Here is a 5,639-nt window from a genome sequence, read left to right as displayed (position 1 = left end):
GCCCAGGTTTCTAATTTTTTACAAACAGCCTTAAAGTTTATTGTCTGTATGTTTGTATCCATTTTATTCAATTTCCCCTTTTCTTGTCCTGAATCAGGCTGTTTTTCTTTTCCTTTTTCTCTTTTTCTTATCTATTCCTTACAGGCTTAACCTCACAAACAAATCAAAGCACACCTACCTAAAGTTCCAAACACTCCCCACCTCAAGCAAGGTGGAACTCTGTAGAGGAAGGACCAGTGGGAAAGAGCAGCCAAAACACAACAGCAGAGTGTACACAGTTTACACCACAAACAGTTTCTGAGCCAACCTTCCCTCCCTTCCCTTTTCTTCCCCTTCCCCTTCTCTTTCCTCTCTTCCTGTCTATTTTCTTTCTTTCCTCCTCTCTTTTTTTGGACCCAACGACTTGCAAGAGAAATTCATTGCAGAGAACCAGAGGTAGTACTCTCTGCCTTGTGATTAATCGATACGGTTATAAGTAATATGTTGGAACTAGAATTCAAAAACAACGGTTATAAAGATACTACCTGGGCTTGAAAAAACATAGAAGACACTAGAGAATCCCTTAATGGAGAAATAAAAGAATTAGAATCTATCAGGCCAAAATTAAAAATGTTATTACCGAGATGCAGCCAAAAACGGAGGCTCTAACAGCAAGGATAAATGAGGCAGAAGCAAGGATAAATGTGACAGAGGAGACAACATGATGGAGAATAAGGAAGCTGAGACAAAGAGAGAAAAACAACTACTGGATCATGAGGGGAGACTTTGAGAAATCAGCGATACCATGAAGCACAGTGATATTTGAATAGGGGTCCCAGAAAATGAGGCAGGGGGTGGGGCAGAAGGTTGATCTGAACCAATTATAGGTGAGAAATTCCCTAATCTGGGGAAGGAAACAGGCATTCACGTGTAGAAGGCACCCTCAAAATCAATGCTAATAGGTCAGCACCCCAACATATAATAGTGAAGCTTGCAAATTTTAGAGACAAAGAGAAAATCCTGAAAACAGCTCGGGACAAGAGGTCCTTAACCTACAAGGGTAGACACAGAAGGCTGACAGCAGACCTGTCCACGGAGCCCTGGAATGGGGGGAAAGGACTGGCTTTTTAGACTCAACATGCTAGATGGGAAACATACGCAGACAAGGATCCTTGATCCAGCAAGGCTGTAATTCCAGAAGGGAAGGAGAGATAAAGAGTTTCCAGGACTAAAAAAAAAACCCTAAAGGAAGGCCCTGCAAGAAACATTACAGGGGACCCTTAGAGCAAAGGGAGAGCCCAAAAAGTAACAAAGATGAGAAAGGAACATACAATGTACAGGAACAGCAACTTCACAGATAATACCATGGCACTAAACTCATATCTTTCCATCATTACTTTGAATGTAAAGGGGCTAAATGCTCTAATGAAAAGACACAGGAGATCAGATTGGATTACAAAAACAAGACCCATCAATATGCTGTCTTCAAGAGACTCATTTTAGACCCAAAGACACAACCAGGTTGAAAGTCAAGGGGTGGGGAACTATTTATCATGCTAAGGGACATGCAAGGAAGCTGGGGTAGCAGTCCTCATATCAGACAAACTAGATCTTAAACCAAAGACTATAATAAAAGACAAAGAAGGACACTATAGCATAATAAATGGATGGATCCAACAAGAAGATCTAACAATTGTAACTATTTATGTCCCTACCATGGGAGCAGCCAAATGTATAAACCAATTAATAACAAAATTAAAGAAACACATTCATAATACTACAATAATAGCAGGAGACTTCAACACCCCACTCACACCAATGGAACAAATCATCTAAGCAGAAGATCAACAAGGAAACAAGAGCTTTTAATGACACACCGGACCAGATGGACTTCAAAGATATAGTCAGAACACTCCATCCTACAGCGACAGAATACACATTCTTCTCGAGTGTCTATGGAATATTCTCCAGGATAGATCACATACTGGATCACAAAACACGTCTCCAACAGTACCAAGAGACAGGTTATTCCCTGCATATTTCCAGGCCACAAGGAACACAGTACATGGAGGCTGAAGAGCATCCTACTAAAGAATGAATAGGTCAGCCAGGAAATTAAAGAAAAATTTTTAAAAAATACAGGGAAACAAATGAAAATGAAACATGTGAGTCCAGAACCTTTGGGATGCAACAAGGGTGGTCCTAAGAGGAAAGTATATAGCATTATACACTTCCTCAAGAAGCAAGAAAAGTCTCACATGCACAACCCTAACCTTACATGTAAAGGCGGTGGAGAAAGAACAGCTAATAAAGCCTAAATTGGAAGGAGAAGAGAAATAATAAAGATTAGAGCAGAAATCAATGACATAGAAATCAAAAGGACATTAGAACAGTTCACCAAAACCAGGAGATGTTTCTTTGAAGGAATTAATAAGACTGAAGGGGGGTGGTAAACAGAAGGGGAAATGAACCACGAGAGACTATGGACTCCGGGAAACAAACTGAGGGTTTTAGAGGAGAGGGGGGTGGGGGGATGCGCTAGCCTGGGGATGGGTATTAAGGAGGGCACATATCGCATGGAGCACTGGGTGTTATATGCAAACAATGAATCATGGAATGCTACATCAAAAACTAATGATATACTGTACGGTGACTAACATATCATAAGAAAAAAATTAATAAGACTGATAAACCCATAGCCAGCCTAACTAAGAAGAGAAGAGAAAGGACCCAAATAAACAAATGGGACCCAAATAAAATAATCAGTGAAGGAGGAGAGAGCACAACCAACACCACAGAAATGCAAGCAATTATAAGAGAATTTTATGAGCAATTATATGAAACATAAGCTAGCAAAACTGAAACAGGAAGAAACAGAAAATCTGAACAGACCCACAACCAGCAGAGAAATTGAATCAGTAAACAAAAATCTCCCAAGAAACAAGAATCTAGGGCCTTATGCCCTCCCAGGGCAATTCTACCAAACATTTAAAGAAGAACTAATACCTATTCTTCTGAAACTGTTCCAAAAAATAGAAATGGAAGGAAAACTTCCAAATTCATTCTATGAGGCCAGATTACCTTGATCCCAAAACCAGACACAGACCCCACTGGGTAGAATCACAGACCAATATTCCTGATGAACACGGATGCCAAAATTCTCACCAGGATACTAACCAATAGGACCCAACAGCATATTAAAAGGATTACTCACCACAACCAAATGGGATTTATTCCTGGGCTGCAGGGGTGGTTCAATACCCACAAATCAATGATACACCACATTAATAAAGAAAGGACAAGAACTACAGAATCTTCTTATTAGATGCAGAAAAAGCATTTGACAAAAATACAGCATCCTTTCTTTTGATACAACCCTCCCTGCCGCCCCCCCCCACCCATGCAGGGATAAGGGGAACATACCTCAATGTCATAAAAGCCATATACAAAAAGCCCACAGCAAATATCATCCTAAATGGGGAAAAACTGAAATCTTCTTCCCTGAGGTCAGGAGCATGATAGGGATGTCCACTCTCACCAGTGTTGTTCAACATAGTTCTGGAAGTCCTAGCCTCAGCAATCAGACAACAAAAAGAAATAAAAGGCATCCACATTGGTAAAGAAGTCAAACTCTCAGTCTTCCCAGATGACATGATTCCCTAGGTAGAAAACCCAAAGGCTCCCCCAAAATATTGCCAGAACAGGTATGCAGCAAAGTTGCAGGATATAAAATCAATGTACAGAAGTCAGCTGCATTTGTATACACTAACAATGAGGCAGAAGAAAGACAAGTCATGGAATCAATCCCATTTACAATTGCACAAAAAACCATAAGATACCAAGGAATAAACCTAACCAAAGAGGTAAAGCATCTGTACTCTGAAAACTACAGAACACTTATGAAAGAAACTGAGGAAGACAAAGAAATGGAAAAAGTTTCCGTGCTCATGGAATGGATGAACGAATATTGTTACAATGTCCATGCTACCCAAGCAATCTACACATTCAATGCAATCCCTATCAAAATACCATCAACATTTTTCACAGTGCTGGAACAAACGATCTTAAAATTTGTATGGAACCAGAAAAGACCCTGCCTAGCCAAAGGAATATTGAAAAACACAACCAAATCATAATGCCTGACTTCAAGCTGTATGACAAAGCTGTGATCATCAGTATGGTACTGGCACAAAAACGGACACATCGATCAATGAACAGAATAGAGAGCCCAGAAATGGACCCTCAACTCTATAGTCAACCAACCTTCAACAAGGCAGGAAAGAATAGCCAATGGAAAAAGGACAGTCTCTTCAATAAATGGTGCTGGGAAAATTGGACAGCCAGATGCAGAAGAATGAAACTAGACCATTTTCTTAGACCATACACAAAGATAAACTCAAAATGGATGAAAGACCTGAATGTGAGACTGGAATCCATCAAGACCCTAGAGGAGAACACAGGCAGCAACCTCTGTGACCTTGGCTGTAGCAACCTCTTGTTAGACATATCTCCATATGTCTAGGCAAGGGAAACAAAAGCAAAAATGAACTATTGGACTTCATCAGATAAAAAGCTTCTGCACAGCAAAGGAAACGGTCGAAACAACAAAGGTATTTGCAAATGACATATCACATAAAGGGCTGGTATCCAAAATCTATCAACCTCAACACCCAAAAACCAAAAGTCCAATCAATAATTGGGCAGAAGATAGGAAAGACATTTCTTCAAAGAAGACATCTAAATGGCCAACAGACTCGAAAAAGTGCTCAATATCACTTGGCATCAGGGAAGTACAAATCAAAACGGCAAGGAGATACCACCTCACACCAGTCAGAATGGCTAAAATTAACAAGCCCGGAAATGACAGATGTTGGGGAGGATGTGGTGAAAGGGGAACCCTCCTATGCTGTTGGTGGGAATGCAAACTGGTGCAGCCAGTCTGGAAAACACTATGGAGTTTCCTCAGAAAGTTGAAAATAAATCTACCCTATGAGTGAGCAATCACTGTACTAGTTTCTGTATGTTCATGTTGTATCCTGCTAATTTATTGAATTCATTCATCACTTCTAAGGGTTTTTTTAGTGTAGTTTAATTGTTTTTTGAATATAGCGTTATGTAAACTGTAAATAGTGACATTTTTACATATTCTTTAGCAATTGGATGACTTTTATTCCTTTTCTTTATCCAGTTGCTGTAGGTAGGCTTTCATTACTATGTTAAATAAATGTAGTGAGAATGGGCATACTTGTTTTGTTTTTGATCTTAGAGGAAAAGCTCTGAGTTTTCCCCCATTGAATGTAATGGTATCTGTGAGTTTTCATATATGGCTTTCAAAACAGAAAGTAAATAATAATAATAATAATAATAATAAATGAGAATAAGTTAAGGAAACTCCAGAGACATCATCGAGTATAACAATTCATGTTTAGGGATCCTAGAAGTTAGAAAGAGAAGGGTGTAGAAAATTTATTGGATAAATAATACCTAAAAATTTCCGTAATGTGGGAATATCCAGGTCCAGGAAGAAGAGAAAGGACGTAAAAAGATTAATTTGGGGAGCTCTATACCAAGACATGTAATAATCAAATGCAAAAATATTGTTAATGAGAGAATTTTTAAAGGAGTCAGAGAAAAGAAAACAGATACATTTTAGGGAAATC

Source organism: Ursus maritimus (genome assembly GCF_017311325.1).
Source record: "Ursus maritimus isolate PB19 chromosome Y unlocalized genomic scaffold, ASM1731132v1 scaffold_Y1, whole genome shotgun sequence".
Taxonomy (NCBI): Eukaryota; Metazoa; Chordata; class Mammalia; order Carnivora; family Ursidae; genus Ursus; species Ursus maritimus.
The sequence above is the reverse complement of the archived record's forward strand: the minus strand, read 5'-3'. Positions refer to the sequence as shown.